The 25,696-nt window shown below is 36.3% G+C and overlaps 1 non-coding gene across 1 annotated transcript; it reads left to right on the forward strand.

Annotated features, from left to right (window-relative positions):
• The first annotated feature begins 7,990 nt into the window (after positions 1–7,990).
• Positions 7,991–8,097, forward strand: LOC121217504 (small nucleolar RNA R71). Its single transcript, XR_005913589.1, has one exon. It is a non-coding gene; the product is annotated as a small nucleolar RNA R71 (small nucleolar RNA).
• The last annotated feature ends 17,599 nt before the right edge of the window (positions 8,098–25,696 follow it).

The raw sequence follows: 25,696 nt of genomic DNA on the forward strand, positions 1-25,696 counted from the left end.
ATGTTGGGTTGTGCATGACTAGAGAATATATATATACATATATATGCGTATGGTGTTTGATAGTTAACCATTAAGTCATATGTACCTCAACCTTATAATATATGTGTATTATATTAAATCGCCTATTTGATTTGAAATTAAATGAATTCAATTGTTTTAAATTAAGCTCAAGAGCAAAGAGGATCTAGATCTGATAAGGGAAAGGAAAAAGTAATCGAATAGCCGTTGAAGTCGTTCGACAACATCCGAGGTAAGTCTTTGAGTAATGGAACTTAGTTTATGATTTGATTAAGTCATGACATATAAGCATAACAAATAAACGGTGATATAATCATTCTACTTGAATTATATATTGAGGTAATTAGTTATACTTATGACTGGTAGCCGAATGTGTATAGAGATCATGTTACAAAGCCAATCAAAATCATGCTCTTTGTATGTGGCTATTGAGCCGAAAATGGTAAAGGTTGATAAGTGTCTTGTGTTTGAGTTCTAGTAATGAAAATGAAATGTAAATGTGTTATGATTTATTGATATATGTGCATGATTATTCGGATGATAACCAGACTAAGATCCGAAGGCATTTGTGCTAGTGACTATATCCGGGCTAAGTCCCGAAGGCATTTGTGCTAGTTACTATATCCGGGCTAAGTCCCGAAGGCATTTGTGCTAGTGACTATATCCGGGCTAAGTCCCGAAGGCATTTGTGCTAGTGATTATATCCGGGCTAAGTCCCGAAGGCATTTGTGCGAGTTGCTATATCCGGCTAAATCCCGAAGGTACTTGGGTTTGGAAATGAGCGATCTTGCTGTAATAACTTCAATTAATATGCTCATAAATCCAAACGATAAGGTATGTTTCGTATATGCATTGGAAAGGTTGATTCCTTTTAAATAGTATTCGCTCAATTGATTAACAAGCTTCCGGCCATTAGTCAGGTTTGATCCTGAGTGTATGAATATAATGGTTGAAGCGTGAAGTAAACATGACTTTGGGAATATGCGTATATGCAATTGTTCATTTAGTCATATGAACGCTATACCTTAGTTGTAAATAATTTCATTACTTAAAACTTACTAAGCATCAAAATGCTTATTCTGTTGCTTTAATTCTCTGTTTTATAGATTTTGTTCGTCAGCTATCGGACTCGGGAGTGTCAAAGTCGAAGTCGTCCACACTATCTAAGCCCCTTTGGTACTCTTTTAGTTGAATTTTGATAATGGCATGTATAGGGCTGACCTTTGTTGTTAATTAAGTATCTTTTGGTAATGTATATTCGTATAGCCATGCAAAAATGGCTTGTATCTTTTAAGTATAACATTATGGTCATTTTGTATATATGGTCTTATGATATGGTTATTAAGTGGTGTGGAAATGTTGGTAATGATTAGCCATTGGAATGGCCAATAATGGTCCTATTGGTGCTACGTACGACATGGCTAATCGTGATTATACTTGAAAATGAAGTATGTCAATTTACTAATTGATTCATGGAAAATTATGAAATAGGTAAAATTTACCTTAGAATAGATTGCTGACAGTAGCAGTGATGTGAATTTGAAAAATCACTAAAAATAGTAGGAATGGAATTAAATAGTGAATAAATTATGTAATCGAATCTTGATGAGTCTATTTTCATATGAAAGAAACAAAACGACCATATGAGCCATATTTTATGAGATGTTTAAGTTTTTGTGAAATAGGGCCAGAGCGTTTTCTGGATCCCCTATTCTAATTTTGGAAATTCACCATAAATTAACCAGAGACAATAGAAGTCATGCTTTATATGTACAGATTCCTGTTTGAGTCTAGTTTCATTAGAAGCAAACGGCATAAGTATTGAAGCTCTGTACAGGGAGATATCTAAGTCGTAATGCATGAAGGTCAGAGTAGTCGAACCCTGAAATAGGGGAGACTTTAACTAATAAACTGTACTAATTGGGTCGACCAAAAATTCTAGAAAAAAATTTGTAGATGTATATATGAGTCTAGTTTTAGGAAAAATTTACGGAATCAGTTTCTGAGTTTTGGAACTCGAGATATGATTTTTAAAGTGGCTGTGATGCAGTTAGCCAGCTTGCCTGGAAATTTCGAAATGAACTGTGTAAGTAAATGAATTAAGTCCGTTAACACCTCGTGTTCGACTCCGGCAACGGTCTCGGGTACGGGGCGTTACATAGCATTATATCCAAAACGAATTAAACCATTACTACACATAACCAAATTCAACTTAGTAGTTAAGCCATATTCGCATGGCTGAAGTTTTACATATTAAAGTTCAAACAAAAAGAAATACATATTTGCCTATACATGCCATAATGTTAACTTAAGATTAACTAAAAAGGGTACCAAAACGTTGCAGGTAGGTGTGATGACTTCGACGATGGTTCCAAGTATGCAAAATGGATCGAAGGAAAAATATAAACAAGAGACAAGTAAAAACACCAAATGAGTTTCCAACTCAGTAGTCGTAAGCAATAAAATGCAATAATTGACTCATAGAGTGTCGAATAGAACTAAAAAAAAAGTTCATATATTACCTAGACCATTAATTCAATACTAGTCAACTACTACTATTAAATCAAAATATTACATAACAGATTTCGCACATGTAGGGCTCATTTAAGAAATTTTGCAACCATAGTACCATGCTAACCCGCACACAAAGTGTCTTAGTAATCCACACGTGAATCTACGATTCAACTCCACACACATAGTGCCAAATAATTACGCACACATAGTGCCATACATATACGCACACTTAGTGCCATACAAATATGCACACATAGTGCCATACAAATACGCACACATAGTGCCATACAATTACGCACACATAGTGCCATACAATTACGCACACATAGTGCCACTCAAATCCGCATATCTAGTAACCAAAGTCATTTCGTTATAAATAAATGATTGATTTAATTAACTAAATATAACAGCCACAAATCTTTCAAGCAAGAATACATGATGAATGAGAGTAATTCCTTTATAACATGTATATACCAATTATGTATAGAATAGCCAATTTTTAATTGTTTATAGACTTACTTCTTGTTGGATAAAGACAGTTCCAATCAGCTACTCGATGTTCTTCGCTTTGCCCTTGCTTGATTCCCCTCCTTTAAGTTCTTGAGCTTAATCAAAATAAATTTGCTAGTTTAACCACCTTGCTAGTTATTTGTATCCAAATAAAAAAATGATTTTTATATCATGAGAAACACATGGTAAAATTTGATTTCTTTCTACTTTATGCTTTTGACCTATTCGGCTAATAATCACATAATATCACATTACTATCAATAATCAAATCAATATTTCCATTACACATACATATATATAACACATATATATTTGTATATACAACGACTACCCTTGCTAATTTCTCACATATATAGTTTAATGATTTTCACAACACTTTATAACTGTAATTGATCAAGACATTAAAACTTCAACACCTATTCATCTAAAGCCTCAAGGCCGAATGCATTATCACATTCCAAAATAACCTTTTCTCAAATATGTTCACATTCAAATATACATAATCATGAATCAAACTCAATTTATAAGCCAACCTCACTCATTTGATCGATTATATACAATCAAAGATAATATCACAAATGTGCATACCTATATAACCGAATGTGCAAGATCAAATTCAACATCACCTATGTACTTAATTAGATGGCCGAATATACAATATTAATTATAAGATCATTTTTATTTCATTTAAACACATAGCTTCATCTCATGAACACTTTGACCGAATTCTCCTAAACTAGCATAGCCCACATCTATTTATATCATCTTATAAATCTACATATATCTATATATCTAGCTAAATTTTCTTTCACCTTTCTACTATTTCCATTCACAACATCCAAAAACACCATCCTTTTAGCATTTACTCCATCTAACCGTATGCCCATTTAATGACCTATTTAAGTAGAATATCAATATATGGGTTATAACAAGACATTGACTACTAACTAAATTTTCATAAAATTTAATAGAATTAACATGAACCTTACCTTAATCAACCCTTAGGAAGGCCGAATGTCCTAGAGAATTTCCTCCTTCTTTCACCTAAGTTACGGCACTTGCAAGAGGAAGAAGATGACTTCTCTCTCTCCTTTCTTATTTTATTCCTCTTTTCCTATTAATTTATTTCTTTTATTTAATTTATTTTAACCATTAACTAATATAAAATTATAACAAATTCAACTAGTGGAAGAGGCATCATTACTTGGCCAGCCATTACTTGAATTTTGGGCAATTTAACATGCAAATCCAAACTTTCACACTTTGTAATTACTTAATCCTTACAATTTACCTATCATAATTTTCTAAGTTTCTCAACTAAGTCCTACTATGAAAATTCACATTTCTTAGACTAAATTAATACATCAAATTTGCACACATACACCCCCACACATAGAATATATGTAGTTAAATTTAAATTAAATTTTTATGACTCGGTTTTGTGGTCCTGAAACCACATTCCGACTAGGGCTAATTAGGGCTGTCACAGGCTCAAACATATCCGGTGTATAATTAAGTACTCTAATGTTGTTTTACTGTGTAAATTCTTGAAAAATTGGGTCTGATTCTTGCATCCAATGTATCATTTAATCCAACTTTGGATGACTGCTCTTCCCAATTTCCTGTCGGGTTGTCAGTTTTGCTTTCTTGTAAGATCAGGCTAGAGTAATCATCTTCTCTTGTTGGCATTTGTTCCACTCATTTATTTGTTTCGCTCGAAACTTTGTGTATTATGTATACAGTGTCTCCAATTATGCTTCAGGATGGCTTCATGGACGGCTCAGTGAACACTAACGAAACACTTGCTCTTTTGCATAAGGCCATCACTAAGTAGGAAAGAAGACACTTACTTTCTAGCCTCTAACACTATTTCATATTTTGGTATATCCATGTTCCGATGCATATTTGTTTCTTCTATAAAATAGTGTAAAGCAAAACCACTTGAAAAGTATTGACATTAGAAACATTCAACGTAGAAGCAATTCAATTGCACAACAATTGAATCCACATTTTTTATACAGGAAACATTATTGCTTGATTAAACGAAGTTGGGATATCAGACCTAGGCAACACTTCCATTCAACCCTTCCTTCTGACAGATAGTTTATAACATTGTCCATATTTATGTCTCTAAAGCATCTATATCAATTTCCTCAACAAAGTCTTTCTCATAAAATGGGGCACTATAAATTCGCAAATGATTTGAGGGGTAATTAGCACTTCCTTCCCTTGCATCGGTACTATTTCCTAAGTTAAGCCTTCAACCCTTTTAGACTCTTGGTCTTGCAAAGATACGTAAAATTCTTGAACTATAGGGACCACAGCAGAGTCTTTTGGAATCACAAAAAATCATTCCCATATATGGTATCAGACCAAAGGCCAAATATCTTGGCAGAGAACCATCAATGGTTCAAATCAGCTCTCTTGAATAAAATTTTTCCCTGAAGTTCTAGAAAATATTTCTCAACATTTTGATTAAGGAAATTATAAAGGTTTGGAATCATTGACGATTTTAGTTCATTATTTCTCCTAAATTTCCTTGGAGGCATATTCAATGGTGTACTAGGCTAATATTAATAAAATAAAAGGCAAAATTTTTGATGGAACAGTAAAACATGAGTTAGGAACCCTTAACTTTGTATAACTTCTTTTTGGATTCCTTATAATGTTCGATTGATGTAGTTCCATTGAATGTTTCTCGTTTGCTTCTGCACTGAATAAGATTAGAAAAAGAGATTTTGTGATAGAATAATAAGGAAATGTAAAATGGGTTTTAGTGTTTGTTGAAATTTGAGAGGTTTTAAAAATGTTAAGGAGGGTTTTTGAGTTTAGAGAAGGTTGATAATATGTTTTAGGGTTAAAATAACGGCTATATTAATGATAAAAATAGGTTCAAGCATCATTTATGATGCTGGGTTGTGCAATCGAGTTGGGTCAACCCTGCAGAAAATTGTAGAGATGTGACACAGGGGTTCCATGTCGCGACACCCCAAGCAATTTACCATTGTAGCGACATTGAGGTTCGATGTCCCAACACGTTCTAAGATTTTGGAATCCTGGGTAAACTGTCTTTTATGTTGTGACACAAATATGATATGTCGTAAGATCATGATGATTTTCTTGATCCTTTGATTCTGGATGCGGTGTTGCGACGCAAAGGTTCCATGTTACAACACCAACTTTGTTTTGAGCCAAATTTTTTCTTCCAAAGTGTCTCGGTTCCTCTAAAACACAATATAAATAAAAATTACAGTCTAAGTAGTCAATTAAATATACAATAATATACATAAAATTAAAGTTTAATTAGAACTATCAAGTGCAAGTAATGTGCACAAGGATGTTTTCCTTAAATTGTTTCTATATGTATTTGTTTAGCATCCATTGTGCCACTCCACTTTCTTCCGCTTGCCCCGCTCTTTATACCTATGCTTCTGCCCTACACTAATCATGTGAGAAATCTTCCCTTATTCAAGGTTATTAGGAATATTTACAAATATTTCATAACATGGTCTCCCTAATCTTTTCTTTTCTGCCTCTTCTTGTTGGTGACAGCATTTAAAAGTTTTAATTTCACCGTTAATCTTAATGGTTAATTCATTCTTTTCAAAATCAATGGTGGATTTCAATGTTGCTAAGAATGGTCTTCCTAACAGAAGAGGTATTTCACTGTCTTCTTCAAAGTCTAACATTACAAAATCTGCTAGAATGATGAAGCTGCACACTTTGACTAACACATCTTCCAATACTCTTTTCAAATACAGTAAAGATTTATTAGCCAATTGAAGTGTGATTTGAGTGTTTTTGAGGTCTCCTAACCCGAGTTTTTCATATATAGATAAGGGCATTAAATTTATGCTAGCTCCTATCTCTATAGGGATTGTAAAGCTTCCTGGGTCTTTTAGTTTTTAGGGAGCCTATTTAGATATAATTGCACTACATGAGGCGCTTATGTTAACTTGTTCTCCTGTTTTAATTTTCCTACTTTTAAACATAATTTTGTTTAGGAATTTGGCATACTTAGGGACTTTTTCAATTAAATCAATATGAGGAAAGTTAACATCTAACATTTAAATAAGTTCAAAAAACTTATGGGTTCTTTAACTAGTTCATCTTTCGGCTTAGCTGCTAGCTTGGCTATCTCCTCCTATTACGGTTCTTCGTCAGCTTCTTGGGAGTCTCAAAGATATTTGGTTCCCTCTTTGGTTCCCTCTTATGTTAAGGTCTCTGAATTACTCAGTACTTTTCTTGATCAGAGCACAATTACTTTCACATGCTCCTTCCCTTCCCTTCGAAGATTATCTTCAGTATTGCTAGGAATACCAGTGCCAATTTGTCTTTTAATGTCTCCCATCATATTCATCAGTTAGCTCATCCGATCTTCGAGTCTAGTCAAGGTTTTCATAGAACTAGTGCACTCATATTACACCTCTTTCACTTTCATCCTCATTAATTGTATTTCCCCCTCAATTTGATCTAAGTGTTGACTACATACAGTATGGTCATTCGGGTTGGCCTTTTCCTGAAGCTTCTGCCCCATCTCAGGTCCGGGCGATCTCTCTATCTAGGATTTTAAGTATTCAAATAAGGGTTTCCACCCTTATTCTCGACTTAGTTCACATCCTTGATAAGATTATTGATATAATAGAAGAGAGATTTATGTCCTCCATACATAGGTGACACACTGGTTGAAGACTTTATATGATTGAATCTGTCCACAATTTGTTGGTATCTATCATACTCTTGGAAAGCTTTGACTGTAGATGGCTTCTAACCATATGTGTAACGTTCAGTTGGCCACTGGAATGAATTCATTGTCAAACTCTCTATTAATTCATATGCATCACCATATGTCAAGTTCATTAAGGCTCCTCCTGCAGCTCCATCTAGTCCTAATCATGCGTATGCATCCAACCCATTATAGAAACTTTGCAATCATAGCTAGCCAGGTAATCCATGGTGTGGGCATCTCTAAATTAATGTTTTAAAGCGCTCCCAAGCTTCGTGCAAACTTTCCCCTTCTAATTGTTTAAAAGATTGGATCTTCTTCCTTAGTAGAACCATTTTACTAATAAGGAAGAACTTTTGCAATAATTTTCCTACAAGTTCATCCCACTCGTGATAAATCTTAGTGCCTATGAGTCTAACCAAGAAAAACTGTTACTTATTAAGGACAAAGGGAATAGGCGAAGACGAATAGTGTCATCAATGACCCTATTATATTTAAAAGTATCACAAAGTTGAGCAAATCATTTTAAATATTGATTTGGTTCCTCCGCCATTATGCCTCTAAATTGTAAATTGTTTTAGATCATTGCTAGTTTGATCTCAAAATTATTAGCTATGATGGCTAGCCTTATTATACTTCCTTGAGACTTGGTAGCGTATAGTCCCTTAAGGTTCTTTCGTTGCACGTCAAATGTATATTTACAGGTAGTTATGGTGGTAGGTCTTTTGGGCTATTATTGTTACTTTTTTCGAACAACAAGTTCTCTCACTGTGGTAAATTGCTTACAGCAAGTGGCTAGTTATGCATCTGTTGTTGCTACTGTTGTTGCTGTCAACGATTCTTACGAATTATTCTTTCTGAATATGTGGTTGGAGTCATACACTAAACCAAAAAGAGAATAAAAGATGTTAGCATCAATAAAAAGATAAAATAATATCTATAATTTAAAAATTTTGTAATTATTCTATTATGTGCAAAAATTAGAATTAATTTAGTGATGTTTCCTCCCCGACAATGACAACAACTTAACCGCCTCCAAACATACCAACATCCAGAGAAAAAATCATGTGCAAAATATATCATATAGGTGGTGTTGTCCACAAGCATACGAGTCAGATAATAATATAGTTACAACGAACTGAATACTCCAAGAATCGTACCCAAAAGAGGCAAGCACTAAATTAATCCTAACCTAACACAAATATAGTCAATTAGTACTTTAAATAAATTATATTATGAATAAACATAAATAAAGATTTTTGGTAATTTTACAAAGAATAAAATAATATGAAAGACTTCGATATGGAAATTGAATCAGATTAGAGCATGAGTGATTAGCTCGCTTTGGTAATCATAACTAACTGTTGCTTCGGGTTCTCTGTTCAATCAACGAGTCACTACCTTAGCAGGATCTCTCGATCTTCCATTAAAATAACGAGCCAGTAAGAACTACTTATCTCTTAACCTCATAGTTTAGATCGGTTCAAGGGCTTAGGTGTTCACAGGTAGACCATACCAATTTTGGGTTAATTCTCACCTAAATGATTTTTTAAGATTGTCAAGCCTAAGGTTTAAGTTTTTATGAAAAGCCTGCACAATAATCAATTAATCATATCTCCACACACTAATCCCCCATAAGAGGATTAGTTCCTCATGGATCTCAAGAAACATAGTAAACTTTATGCGAAAGATAAACATTAATAATAAATTAAGAGACGAAGGTTTAAGAGAATCCTGAATTGTATTGATGCAAACACAAAATCCACAAAGAGTTGATCAAGTTCCACAAATCAGAACTCCTGACAAATGCAAATAGTAAAATTGAAAATAACTTAAGCCTAAGAAAAAGGAAAAACTGAAAATGAAATTATAAAGAAAATTATAAAGTATCAAAGTTGTTTATAACAAGTATTTAATGGGCCTATTTTTCTATTTAATGTTATTGTCATCCTCAACCCTAGGTCAATTGGCGCTCTTGTATTAAACATTTGATTGTGGAGACCAAAATGTCCTTGGCTCATAAGTATTTCTTGTACAGGACTGATGTTGAGACACCTTAGTGCCTATGCTACGACATCGAAGGCAGTATGCTTGTATTCAAGGTAGCTTCGGAGGTGTGTCATGACATCCCTTGGTTTTTGTCATGACACTAAAGGCAGTCTTAGGATTCTTGTGCTCTGCTCCCTATGTTGCAACATCAAACTCCTCGTGTTGCAATACAGCAACCAGTATTGAGTTGATACACCCTCTACTGGTCTCCCGCTGACTCACGAAGTATATTAGCTCTTTCTTAGGCCTCATTCAACCCCTAAGATCAATAAAATACTTAGATTATTCTTTTTATTGAATGTAAATGAAATTCTAAAAACTCAACTAAAATATAATAAAAATGCTAGTATTCAAGCTCCTCATATGCAAGTTTAATCTCCTACATCAAGTGACAATAGATCAATATTCCACTCAATTTCAAGTTTTGGAACCTTTACAGCATCAAAATCAATATTATCATGCCTTCTCATCAATAGACTTAATATAGGCTTTCATCCTATCCTTCTAGTAGGGATAGTTACCATTCTCTAACATAGGAGAACATGTAATCGAAAAACCTTCCATTGCCATCAAACGGCACTAGGATTCACCATTAAATACATTAAATGTTAAGCTCTAGTAAAAATCATTTCTACCTACAGTTGTTGTTTACTGAAACACAACAATTTATGAAAATGCTTGACTGCAGTGGCCACTACGCCTTGGCAATGCAAAAACTGTGCAAACAAAAACACAAAGAACACTAAGGTTTATTTAAGCAGTTCAATTTCCCTACATTTGGAAAGCCTAATTCACTGAGTAATTCCATTATCTTTAATCATACATACAAGTGATTCACAATTTATAACTTCTCAAGTATAGAGATCTCACATTTGTACCTAAAAAACTAGAATACTCACTAACAATACAGTTCCTTAATGAACAGATTCAAGTACTCTCAATGTGCTCTTATATATAACCTAGACAAGCCTTAAAGTATATATCAAATTATGGCTTTCTAACATAGAAATTTAAATGAATACAAAGCAACTGATTGAAAATAGTTATTACGACATTAACATTCAAAGCACAATTACTCAAAAATATGATATTAAAAAATCAAAAACTCAATCTTCACATTCCAAGGGCTTCATTAATTTACTCGAATCCAATCTCATCTTCAATAGCCAAGGATTGGTTTCTATAGATAGACCATATTATCTTCAATATAGCAGTACATAAACTAATTCAAATATTTTCTTCATTAAATTGTCAACTTAAACATGGCAAGTAGTTTTACTACCTCGATGATAATCTGCAATGGACACTATTGAGTGCCACTCAACTTCAACCAGCACCCCTTGCCTTAGCAGATTACAAGAAATATTACATGACATTACTACACACAAAGAAAAAGTACCAAAAACAAGGGGGGGAAAAACCCACACCAAAAAAGTGTTAAACCTAAAACCATCCAAATTCAGAGTAATTAGAACTGAAAAATATGTTTCTCTTTTACGGGTTAGGGGAATACATATTAATTTTGAAGGCTATTTCCTATTGATTTAACAAATAATCTTATCTATCTTTTGATATTATTTTCAGTATTTTAAAAATGTTCTAAATATTTCAATTTAGCCCCAAACTTCAAATATTTTATAACAAAACCTCAATTGTTATTAGTTGCGAAAGATGGAGGAAAGATTTTTTTTCTTATTTCTCTTTAAAATATTATAATTTTTTTAAAAAATTAATTTTGAAATGATTAAAATTCAGATTTCAATTTAATGATGAGGTTTTGAACTTTAACTTGAGATCAATTTAATATATATTATCATTGTTACAGTATTTTTCACTTATAATTTATAAACATTTTTCATATCTAATAAGTCTACTCTTTGTATTGAGTTTTGTCGGCATTAATAGCACGTATTAAGTTTTTTATTTTTTTCAAATCTGAGCATTTGTTTATGTTTTTTTTGTCTTGGAATTTTTATAGTTTTGGCTTTCTTGTGTGGGATTGTTATTTTTAACCACTGAAGAAAGAGGGGGAACTAAATTTAGAAGAGGGGAAGATGAGGCTTTACTACTTGCCAATAGATCTGCGGATATAGAAGTCAACACTTGATCATTCTATGGTTGGATGTTTCTTAACAGCAAGTGTTGTTCATTTTCTAGCCATGTGAAATAATACTATGGCGAATCTGTGGCACCCTTTAAGAGGTGTTTAAATATCAGATCTGGGTGATAGGGCTCTTTTGTTCAAATTCTTCCACAAAATGGATATCAAAAGGGTGATTGGAAGGGTTCCTTGGACTTTCAACAGTCATTTATTGATCATTCATCGTTTAAATGAGAATGAAGACCCGTTATAAGTCCATTTGGTGTCTTCGGCATTCTAGGTTAAAGTTCATGATCTACTGCCAGGGTTAGTGGCAAAGCAATTGGGGAATTTTATCGAGCGTTTCATGGAGTATGACACGAATCAGGTGAATCAAGGATATAAAAATTTTCTAAGGATTAGATTTGATCTGGATGTCAGAAAATCATTGAAAATAAGCAAAAAGATAATGATTTGTTCTTCAAAATTTGTCTATGTTAATTTTAGGTATGAAAAGTTCATTTTGTTTTGCTTTTTGTGTGGTCATTTATGTCATAATGACAAATTTTGTCCAATTAGATTGACCAATGTTGGGGATGATTTGGAGTTGGGATGGAATCTGAATTTTAGAGCACAATCAAGGAGGGCCATAACCATGAATAGTCTCTAACTCTGGGAGGAAGGGGATGATGAGAATAAGGAAAAAATCACCTAATGCATTATTTAAAGAGGAATTTAAGGAAAGGAATTGGGAAGGATTTGTCGACAAATACTAATCCAATTTTGGGTTTTAATTTGGAAGGTTCTTCAAATCAAGATGCGCTAAATATGTAGGGTCATTCCAATGAAATGGGTTGGATGAAAAACAAAAGTTAAAAGATAACCTGATCAAAAGTGGGGATGGTAAGAAGAGGACCAAACCAGTTTTTTTAGATCCTAATGTTTCTCATAGTCAAAATTCATTATGATTTATTGTAGAGCAATCAAATGCTCACTCTTATATTTTTATCAACACCTGCCAAGAAGCATGCCGACCAAAAGGCATGAAAATATTAAGTTGGAATATCCGCGGATTGTGGAGTATACGGGCTATAAGAAGGCTTCGAAAAATGTTGAAAACATATAATCCCCAAATTGTCTTCTTTATAGAGACTAAGTTGGACAATGTACGTATGGTAACGTTAGAAAGAGATTTGGTTTTGTGAATGAAATTTACGTTCCAGCTGAGGGCACGAGGATGGCCTCAATTTGATGAGGAATGGTAATGACATGGTTTAAATAAGAAGTTTTTCAAATAATCACATTGATGTGAACATTCAGGTGGAGGAAGGGGATCATCAATGGAGGCTAACGGGTGTTGGAACTTATTGCGTCAATTAGGAAAAGATTAAGGAATACCTTGGATTGTCTGTGGTGATTTCAATGAAATACTTTATTCTTATAAAAAGATAGGGGGAGGGCCAAGTGACGAGAGATGGAGAATTTTCATAGGATGCTAGATGACAACCAATTGATGGATGCAGGTTATATTGGTTCACGTTTCACATGAGAAAGAGGAAATTTACCTGAAACGAATATTTGTCAAAGGCTAGTTAGGGGGTGGAAAATTTTGGTTAGATGAATCGGTTCCCTGATTATTTGATTAGATATTCACCGCGTTCTATGTCTGATCATTGTCCTCTTCTAATACAAACGGATCAGGAGAATATGAGAATGGTAAGAAGGAGATTTTGATTTGAATCGTAGTGGGTTTTAGAGGAATCCTGTGGAGGAAATTTGTTAGATTTGGAGAGAAAATTTGAGTTTGATGCTAGGTAAATTAGAAGCTCTTAAATTAGATTTAGTGGGATGGGAAAAGGGCATAAAAGAAAAGCAAACTGAAGCATCTATGCGTTTGAATAGAAAATTGGAAATTCTTTTAGAGTTAGAAAGGAATGACGATATTTTGGTAGAAATAATTGACATGAAAACTCATCTTAATTTAGAGATAAAGAAGGATGAAGCATATTAGGAACAAAGGGCTCGGACAAACTGGCTACGTTTAGGGAATAAAAATATATTTTTCATAATTTTGCATCCCAACGAAGACGCATGAATCAGATTCGTGGACTGCAAAATGAGAAGGGCAATGTAGTCACGAATGAAGGAGTAGAGGAAATTGCTAGGAATTGTTTTTCTGATTTGTTTGCGTCAAAAGGGACCAAGAATTTAGAGTATGTATTTTCGAGAGTAGATAGATGTATAACAGAAAATGTGAATTAAATGCTGCTGGAAAATTATATAACTGAAGATGTGTTTTTTACGATGAGTGAAATGGGTCCAACGAAAGCAATTAGAGTTTATGATTTTCCAACAATTTTTTTCCAAAAGTACTGGCATATTATTGAACCGGATATGAGTCTTTTATTCCTTGGGGTATTGAATAGAGGTATGTCGATGAACTCTCTTAATGTTACTAATATTGTGCTTTTACCGAAAACCATTCAACCTAGAAATTTGGCAATTTTTAGATCAATTAGTCTTTGCACAGTATTATACAAAATTATTTTTAAATTTGTTGCAAATAGATTTCAACAAGTTTTAGATTGCAACATTGATAAGAACGGGGGAAAAATGTTCAATGGTGCTTAAGCTAGATATAAGTAAAGCTTATGAGCATGTTGAATGGTCGTTGTAACACCCCTCGCCCGTATCCAACGCTAAGATGGGGTTCGTGGTGCTACCTGACTTAAACTCAACTAACTAAACAAAACTGGGCTGTGAAATCTCAAATAATTTAAAACTTTTCTTTTCACAAACAATCTGCCCCTAACATGGACTCACAAGCCCAAAACGTTCATCCAGGGTGGTTTGGAACCTAATCAAGAACTCATGAAAAACATAGAAAAATTTCATACAACAAAGCTCCACACGCCCATGTGGGTATAGAGCACACAACCGTGTGCTAGGGACACACCCGTGTCCTAAACCCGTGTCTGGAAACCTAGGAATTCTATCAAAACCACATGGCCCAAGCACACACCCGTGCCCTATAACCATGTCATTCACATGGCCGAGACACATGGACGTGTCTCTTTCCCGTGTACTACTAGCATGCATACTGACTTTATGAAACGGCATGGACACACGCCCGTGTGGCCTACCCGTGTGCTAAAATGACTTTAAAAAAATTTAAGTGCAGAGGACGCACGAGCATAACATACGCCCATGGGTGTGAACCGTGTGTCACACACGGCCCAGACACATGCCCGTGTGGATAAAGTAGGCTATTTCCCAAGCCCTTTTGTCACCAATTTTGCACAACCTACACTAGATCATTTCAATATATAAATCTCATCGCAATGGGCACTAATTCATCCATAGAAAGAACATTATATGCATTCATCAAAATGAATAATAGCCATTATTCCAAGCTTGATTACAAAATAAAGGGCTTTTGACTTAAACCAAAATACATGAACGATTCTCTTAATACAACATCCTAGTCTAGCCCTATACATGCCACTTTCAAAAATATAAATCAAACTATACCAAGTATTGCGGCTGATAGTGTGATCAATATCTCTGATTTTAAGGGATCCTTAAGCTAGCTAGATAACACTGAAAGAAGAGAGAAAGGAAAGAGGGTAAGTATAAAGCTTAGTAAGTTGCATATAAATAAATATACAACAACAATCTCACCATTAGTCATCATACTTATAGCTCAAAGGTAAACATAATTTAACTTACTCATTATCATCTACTCGAGTCACATTCTCTAAATTAAGCTTGTTACTCATGCTTACCATATAGGTACCTGTACCACTCACAACATGATTTTTCTTTCTTTATCAAAATTGATCTATAACTCTCATCATTGAAACTTTTGGAATACTACTAGATATTCTATGAACCTTCAACATGGGATATATTGCCGATGCCATGTTTCAGACATGATCTTACACTGGCTCTCATATACGCGTGCTGATGCATGTCCCAGATATGTCTTACACTAGCACAACTCTTAGCCGATGCATGCTCCAGACACGTCTTACACTGCTATCTCTGACGAGGCCGATGCATGTCCCAGACATATCTTACACTGACACTCATCTCTATGCCGATGCCATGTCCCAGACATGGTCTTACACTGGCTCTCATAATGTGGCCGAAGCATATCCCAAACACGTCTTACACTGGCGTACAAATCACCCAATGCCTTGGCACGAATATCCAGTTCGTATCCTAATGTTTCAACGGGATATTTCTATTATCTCAAATGTTTCTAGACATTCTCAATTCATAACTTAACAACTCATAAAATATCAATTCAATGGCGATATGAATACAAATATTAGCAGTGTAGTTGTATCATTTACATACAACTTACCTCGGTTTACAAAAAGTACTTGGCTATTCGGTTTAGTCGGTTTGCTTAGCCTTCCCCCGGTCTAGGTTCGGATTTGGTAAATCTTGATATATAATAGCAATATACACTCATTTAGTCACTAATTACAACTAGGCAATTATAAATTCACATCTTTGGTAAAATGATCATTTTGCCCCTAGACTTTGACAAAATGACCATTTTGCCCCTATGCTCGAAAATCAATTTTCATCGAATTTCTTTGTATCTTAGGCCAAACTGAACTATTTTTACTCGTATAGCAACTTCAAATTCTCACTATTTCACATGCTTACTAACTATTTTACAACTTATGCAAAATAGTCCCTTTAAGTGTTTTCATACTAACACCTTTTACAAAAGTTGTTGTTTATAACACAACTAGGACTCATATTCCTCCATAAAAACTCAATAAACATCACAAATCCTTTCATGGCAACACTCTAAACTCTTGACCATTTTGCAAGATATCACCCTCATTTGAAAACTCATGCTTCAAGGGTCTCAAAAATGCAAAAATCATCAACAAAAGGTGTAGGGATCACTTACTTGTGAGGGCTTTTAGTTGATGAAAGTTTTCAGCCTTCAAAACTCCATTTTTATTGATATTTTTGGTGAATGGAGAAGAAAAAATGACAGCTAGACTTTTAGGCATTAATTTATCACCAAATCATGACATCATCCACCTAATACTTTGACCATTTGCTTAAAATCATTCACATGGCCGGCCAACACTAATAAAAAGGGTTAAATTGCCCTTTAAAAGTCCTCAGTTTAAGTTCTTTAGCTATTTAACTCATTTAGGTACTAAAATGCAACTTTTGCCTTTTATGCGATTTAGTCCTTTTTTGAAATTGGGCTAGAAAACCTTAAAATTAGTTCACCAAATTTTTCATGCACTAATAAAATCATACTATAACCTCATAAAAATAATAAAACAATTTTTCTAACTTCAGATTTGTGGTCCTGAGACCACTGTTCCGACTAGGCCCTAAATCGGGCTGTTACATTTCTCTCCTCTTAGGGATTTTCGTCCTCGAAAATCTTACCAGTAAATAAATTTAGATACTGTTCTCTCAGAGACTCCTCAAGTTCCCATATGGCTTCCTCGACTCCATGTCTATGCCACAGAACTTTTACAAGTGGTATATCCTTATTTCTTAACTGTTTAACCTCTCGAGCTAAGATCTTAACCGGTTTTTCATCTTAAGTCATATCTGGAAGAATTTCAACTTCAGTAGGCGCAATTACATGTGAAGGGTTAGATCTATATCAGCGTAACATAGACACATGAAACACATCGTGAATCTTTTCTAACTCTGGTGACAATTTCAATCTGTAGGCCACAAGCCCTACTCTCTCGGTAATTTCATAAGGTCCTATGAAACGAGGGCTCAACTTGCCTTTTCTACCAAATCTGAGGATTTTCCTCCAAGGGGAAACTATTAAGAATACTTTTTCACCGACCTCAAACTTGATCTCCTTTCGCTTCAAATCTGCGTAGGATTTCTACCTATCTAAAGCGACTCTTAGGCATTCCCGAATCACTTTAACTTTTTCCTCAGCCTCTTTGACCAAATCAACCCCGTAAATCTGACTCTCTTTCAACTCTGTCCAATATAAGGGCGACCGGCACTTTCGCCCGTACAAGGCCTCATAAGGTTCCATTTTCAGACTCGACTGATAGCTATTGTTGTAGGCGAATTCAACCAATGGTAAGTATTTTTCCCAACTTCCTTGAAATTCAAGGACGCAGCATCTTAGCATGTCTTCTAAGATCTGTATTACTCTTTCTGATTGTCCATCAGTCTGTGGATGAAAAGTCGTACTGAAACTTAACTTGGTTCCTAGAGCCTCTTGTAATTTTTTCCAAAATCTTGGGGTGACTCTTGGGTCGCGATCTGAAATAATCGACAATGGTACACCGTATAGCCTCACAATCTCGAAAACATACAAGTCCGCTAATTTCTGAAAAGAGTAGTTGGTACGCACTGGTATGAAGTGGGCTGACTTAGTTAATCTGTCGACAATAACCCATACAGTATTGTTCTTTTTCAGGGTTAATGGCAAACTGGTTACGAAATCCATAATGATACGATCCCATTTCCACTCTGGAACTATAATAGGCTAAAGTAGCCTAGAAGGTACTTGGAGTTCAACCTTTACTTGCTGACATACTAAACATTTGGAAACAAACTCTGAAATATCCCTTTTTATTCCCGACTACCAATACATTTTCTTCAGGTCGTTATACATTTTTACGCTTCCCAGGTGGACGGACAAACTACCACTATATGCTTCTCGTAAAATCTTCTGAATGAGTTCACTATCTTTAGGCACACAAACTCTATCTTTGAACATTAAACATCCATCGGTACCAACTTGAAAATTTGATTCAACACCAGACTCACACTGACTTTTCTTGGCTTGTATCTTCTCATCATTTCTCTGAGCTTCTGGGATTTCATGAAGAAAAGTTGGTCTAACTCTCAATTCTGCTAAGATTGAACCATCCTTAAATATGGTCAACTACATATTCAAAGCTCTCAAAGCAAACAATGATTTCCTACTCAAAGCATCGGCGACTGCATTCGCCTTTCCCGGATGGTAATCGATGATCAACTCATAATCCTTTAATAGTTCTAACCATCGATGTTGCCTCAAATTCAACTCCTTATACGCCATCAAGTATTTTAAACTCTTGTGGTTGGTAAATACTCTACAGTTCTCCCCATACATGTGACAGCCCAAAATTGAACCTAGTCGGGAAGTGGTTTCGGGACCGCTAAACCGAGACACCGAAATGTTTGAATGTGATATTTATTGTCTAGAATATGTAATTATGAATGTGTGAAAATTTCAAGCTTCGATTTAGTCGATTGCATGTGAATTTAGTCAATAGGACTTATGTGCGACATTTTTGAAATGTGATAGGTCGAAGCATAAGGACCTATTAGTGCATGAAATAAAAAGGGGGGACTTGCATGTCAAATTCCCCCCCTAATTAGTAGTGGCCGGCCATGACAAGCATGGTAGACCAAGTGTGATGGGCAAGACATGTCATAGACATGTTGTGTTGGTGCATCATGGGTGGAAAAAAATAAAATAAGGAGCATGGGCATAAAATAATGAAAGGGAATATGATGAAAACAACAAAAAAAGTGTGTGGTTGTTTCCCCCCCCCCATTGCCGTGAGTTAAAGAAAAGAAAAGAGAAAATTTTGTTCATCCTTTTTCATCTTCATTTGGCCGAAAATTCTAAGGAAGGAGGAAGGAGTTCTTGCTTCATGTTTGGTTTGGAAGAGGATTAGGAGGAGGTTTGGCCATACTTGTATCTAGATCAAGGTATGTTTGAGGTTGTGCCATGAGATTCATGCATGTTTTTAGTTGCTAGCTTGAGTTCTAATTAGCCCATGGTTCAAATCTTTGCTATGTCATGGGGATGATATTCGGCCTAGGTAGATTTTGTGTTAATGCCATTGCATGCTAAATATGAAGCTTGTTAATGATGCATGTGATGGTGGATTGATGATTCTTGAATCTTCTTTTTAGCATTTTTGAGTGAGCACATATGTGCATTGGTTGCTAGATGGAGAAGAATCGGCTAGCAAGTTGTGTGCTAAGGCCGAATATAATTTTTGTATATTAATGAGTAATGCATGTGTTAAATTGATGGAAAGGGAGAGGATGCTTTACTAGTGTATATATGTGTGTATTAGCCAAGTTTTGAACTTGAAACAAAAGGGTGTTTAGTCAATACAAGTGACCATACTTGTAGAATGTATTAAGTGTTGAAATCGGCCCCAACATAGACATGCATATTCGGCCATAGGAAGGAGATTGGTGTTGAATGTATTCGGTTAGAGGCAAGCATATTGATGCTTTTGTCTTGGCTTAGAAAATTCGGCCAAGGGGGAAAAATTAGCTAAAATGTTGAGTTTGATTCATGATTTCGTACATATGTGACTTTAATGTCTAATGTATAAATATGGGCTAAGTGCCTTGTGTTCCTCTTTTCGATGCTCAAATGATTAAATCAATTTATTTGTTTAATTAAGCTCAAGAGCAAAGGGGAACTAAATCCAATAAAGGGAAGGAAAAAGTGGGCGAATAGCTATCGGAATCGTTCGACAACACCCGAGGTAAGTTCTTGAGTAAAAGAGCTTAAATTATGATTTGATTAGATCATGTTTTAAGCAAATCAAAATCATGCTCTTTGTGTGTGGCTATTGAGCCGAAATTGCAAGAATGATAAGTATCTTGTGTTCGAGTTTTGCTAACGAAAATGAAATACGAATGTGCCATGATTTATTGTTAAATGTGCATGGTTATTTAAATGATGTCCGGGCTAAGTCCCGAAGGCTTTGTGCTAAGTGACCATATCCGGACTAAGATCCGAACGCATTTGTGCGAGATACTAATTCCGGGCTAAGCCCGAAGGCATTTGTGCGAATTACTAAATCCGGGTTAAGTCCAGAAGGCAATTGTGCGAGTTACTATAACCGGGCTATGTCCCGAAGGCATTTGAACGAGTAGCTATATCCGGTTAAATTCCGAAGGTACGTGATTTGGGAATGAATGATCTTGCTATAAAAATTTCAGTAAATACTCTAGAAACATCCCAACATTGAGGTATGTTTCGTATGTGCTTGAATTTAGTTGAGCCCTTACAAATAAGTATTCGCTCAGTTGATAAACGAGCTACCGGCCTTTGGCTAAGTTGATCTTTTGTGTATGTACATAAGGGTTGGTAATGTGAAGCAAGTATGATATCGAAAATTTGTGCATATGAAATTATCCGTTTAGCTATATGAATGCTATATTTTTGCTGTGCTGGAATTCCTTGCTCAAAACTTACTAAGCATAAATTGCTTACTCCGTTTCTTTGATCCTCTGTTTTATAGATTTTGGTTCTCCAGCTATCGGACTCGGGATTTTGAAGTCGAAGTCGCCCACACTATCAAAGCCCCCCCCTTTTGGTACAATTTTGGTTGAACTTCGAAATGGCATGTATAGGACTACCCGTTTGTTGTGGGTCATGGACCCTTTGGACTTGTATAATTTTGGATAGCCATGCGAAAATGGCTTATATATGTTTGAGTATAATGTTATAATCATTTGGTATGGATATGGTTATTGAGAGGTGTGGATATGCTTGACAAGGATTGGCCATGGGAATGGTTAATCACTATCATAAATTGTGCTATTTATGCAAAAAGGGCTAGTTGAATCATGGAAACTATGAAATAGGTAAAGTCTACCTTAAAGGCAGATGCTGACAGCAGCAGTGATGTAGATTTGGAAAATCACTAAAAATAGTAGGAATGGAATTAAATAGTGAATAAATTATGTAAACGAACCTTGATGAATCTATTTTCATAGGAAAGTAACGAAACAATCATACGGACAGTATGTTAAGAGATATTCAGGTTCTTATGAGACAGGGACAGAACGGTTTCTGGATTTCCTATTCCGACTTTGGAAATTCATTACAAATTAACCAGAGACAATTAGGAGTCAAGCCATATATGTATAGATTCCTCTCTGAGTCTAGTTTCTATAGAAACAAACGGAATCAGTATTGAAGCCCTGTACAGGGAGATATCCAAGTCGTAATGCGTAAAGGTCAGTGTAGTCGATCCCTGTAACATGGGAGATTTTGACTAATAAACTGTACTAATTGGCCCAACCAAAAATTCTAGAAAAAAATATGTAGATGGGCATATGAGTCTAGTTTTAGGGAAAATTTACGGAACTGGATTCCGAGTTTCTGAACTCAAGATATGATTTTTAAAGCGACTAGTACGCAGATTGGCAGTGTCTGGGAAATTTTTTTAAAGTCTGTTAACACCTCGTGTTCGACTCCGGTGACGGTCTCGGGTTCGGGGTGTTACATTTGATTGGTATCAGAGCTATGGTTTAGTCGATTCTAGGACTACCGTAATGCGTTGGGTCTAGCTATACATGCCATTTTATGTGATTATTTGATAGTGTGGTGATTTCTGACATTTGCAAATGTGTTTATTTATAGTAATGGATCCCGATCCCGACGAGCGGTAGCTGATGATCTTGAGAGTGTAGCGCCTACTCCCGCACAAGGGACAGCGCCGGCGGACTCTCAACCTAATGCTAGTAACCCGAATGATGAAGCTAGACAAGCTTTCTATAGCGTGATGAATGATTGGTTCAACCAATACATTCGAACTAATACGGCTGTTCCACAACCTCCATTCCCGACAAATACCACCCTCGCACCTACAATACCTCCGGAAACTGACCAAATAAGGTCAAATAAGCCCCCAGTTGACAGAATCCGAAAACATGGGGCTACTGAATTTAAAGCTACGGAAAGCGATCATGCCGAGCAAGCTGAATTTTGGTTGGACAACACTATCCGGGTACTCGATGAGCTATCTTGTACACCCGATGAATGCCTAAAGTGTACTATCTCCTTGCTACGCGATTCTGCCTACTATTGGTGGAGTACTCTGACTTCTGTTGTGCCCCGAGAGCAAGTAACTTGGGAGTTTTTCCAAACTGAGTTTCGGAAAAAGTATATCAGTCAGAGATTTGTTGATAAAAAACGGAAGGAATTTCTTGAGCTTAAGCAAGGTTCTATGTCAGTTACTAATTACGAGCGAAAATTTGTTAGACTTAGTAGATACGCTCGGGAATGTGTTTCGTCCGAGGCTATCATGTGTAGACGCTTCGAGGATGGGCTGAATGAAGATATAAAAATGTTCGTTGGCATTCTTGAAATACGAGAGTTCGTAGTACTTGTCGAGTGAGCTTGTAAAGCCGAAGAGCTTAGAAAAGAAAAACAAAAAGTTGATGTGGGAACTGGAGAGTTTCGTAAAAGATCTTCGGGAAAGTCTCTTCAACAGGCATCGAAGAAATTTGAGATGATGTGGGCGGTCGAGAGGCACTTCGGGCCTTTTTAGACGAGATCGTGATCGACCCCCTGTGGGTACACGAGGCACTTCGGTCGCCAGTGTTGGGAATGAACGTCGAGACAGAACGAAATGTCGATATTGCGGTAAATGGCATTCGGGGAGTTGTAGATTCCCTGACCGCTCCTGTTACAAGTGCGGATCAGTTGACCACTTCATTAAAGATTGCCCGAGGTTGTCTGAACAGAATGTAAATCAGAGTGGGAAACCGGGTGCTACCACTGCTCGAGGTAGACCATCTGGAAATACGGGCAATGCTGGTGGTGGTCAGAGAGGATCTAGAGATGCTACGACCAGATCCGAGGCTCGTGCGCCTGCTAGAGCTTATGCTATACGTGCCCGCGAGGATGTTTCTTCGCCTGATGTTATTACCGGTACTTTTACTCTCTTTGATACTAATGTAATTGCTTTGATTGACCCCGGTTCTACTCATTCTTACATATGTGAAACCTTAGCATCCAATAAGACTTTACCTATTGAGTCTACTGAGTTCGTAATTCGGGTGTCAAATCCCTTGGGTCGTTACGTGCTTGTCGACAAAGTGTGTAAGAAATGTCCCCTAGTAATTCGAGGTTCCTGTTTTCCGGCGGACTTGATGCTTTTGCCGTTTAATGAATTTGATGTTATTCTCGGGTTGGATTGGTTGACCGTGCATGATGCGGTTGTGAATTGCAAAAGCAAGACTATTGAATTGAGGTGCGCAAATAACGAAGTAATCCGAGTTGAGTCTACGGACTTGGATGGGTTGCCAGCTGTAATATCCTCAATGTTGGCCCAGAAATATGTAAGAAAAGGGTGCGAAGCATACCTTGCGTATGTACTTGATGACAAAGAATTAGAAAAGAAACCCGAATCTGTGCCGGTGGTTTGTGAATACCCGGATGTTTTTCCTGAAGAATTATCGGGTTTACCACCTGTTCGGGAGATAGAGTTTGGTATTGAGCTTGTACCTGGGACTACGCCGATTTCGATGGCTCCGTATCATATGGCACCAACCGAGTTAAAAGAGTTGAAAGCTCAGTTGCAAGAATTGACGGATAGAGGTTTTGCTTGACCAAGTTTCTCACCTTGGGGTGCACCAGTATTGTTCGTGAAAAAGAAGGACGGAACCATGAGGTTGTGCATTGACTATCGTCAACTGAATAAAGTGACGATAAAGAACAAATATCCGTTACCGCGTATCGATGATTTGTTCAACCAACTGAAGGGAGCCTCAGTGTTCTCAAAAATAGATTTGAGATCGGGCTATTATCAGTTGCGAATTCGAGATTCAGACATACCCAAAACTGCCTTCAGAACGAGATATGGTCACTACGAATTCTTAGTGATGCCGTTTGGGCTCACTAATGCCCCTGCGGTATTTATGGATTTGATGAATCGGATCTTCAGACCATATTTGGATCGGTTCGTAGTTGTGTTCATTGATGACATCTTGGTCTATTTAAGAGATGAGACCGAACATGCTGAGCACCTGAGACTAGTGTTGCAAATTTTGCGGGATAAGCAGTTATATGCTAAGTTCAGTAAGTGTGAGTTCTGGTTAAGAGAGGTTAGCTTCTTGGGTCACGTGGTATCCGCATCGGGTATTCGAGTTGACCAGAACAAAATTTCAGCCATACTTAACTGGAAACCTCCAAGAAATATTACCGAAGTTCGGAGCTTCCTGGGGCTCGCCGGTTATTACCGACGATTTGTAAAAGGTTTCTCGATGATAGCCACACCAATGACGAAGCTACTTCAAAAGGATGTTAAGTTCGAATGGACGGAGAAATGTCAGAAAAGTTTCGATCAACTGAAAACTTATTTGACTGAAGCTCCAATTTTAGTGCAACCCGAATCAGGCAAAGAGTTTGTCATTTATAGTGACGCATCCCTACTTGGGTTGGGTTGCGTATTGATGCAAGAAGGTCGAGTGGTGGCCTATGCGTCGAGACAATTAAAGCCACATGAGAAAAATTATCCGACCCATGATCTTGAACTAGCTGCCATCGTATTTGCTTTAAAAATATGGCGACATTACTTATTTGGTGAAAAGTGCCATGTATTTTCGGATCACAAAAGTCTCAAATATTTGATGACTCAAAGAGACTTAAATCTGCGACAAAGACGTTGGCTTGAGTTGTTGAAAGATTACGAGCTTGTCATTGATTACCACCCAGGAAAGACTAATGTGGTTGCGGACGCCTTAAGCCGGAAATCATTGTTTGCTTTACGAGCGATGAATGTGCACTTGTCTGTTCTACCCGACAATGTGTTAGTAGCTGAATTAAAAGCCAAACCATTATTGATTCATCAAATTCGTGAAGCCCAGAAAGTTGATGATGAATTGGTTGCAAAACGGGCTGAGTGTGTTCCGAACAAGGAATCGGAGTTTCAAATTGATGATGATGATTGTTTGAGGTTCAGAAGTCGTTTGTGTGTTCCAAGGAATTCGGAACTCATTTCGATGATTCTGAACGAAGCCCA

Source organism: Gossypium hirsutum, chromosome A02, assembly GCF_007990345.1.
Source record: "Gossypium hirsutum isolate 1008001.06 chromosome A02, Gossypium_hirsutum_v2.1, whole genome shotgun sequence".
NCBI classification, from domain to species: Eukaryota; Viridiplantae; Streptophyta; class Magnoliopsida; order Malvales; family Malvaceae; genus Gossypium; species Gossypium hirsutum.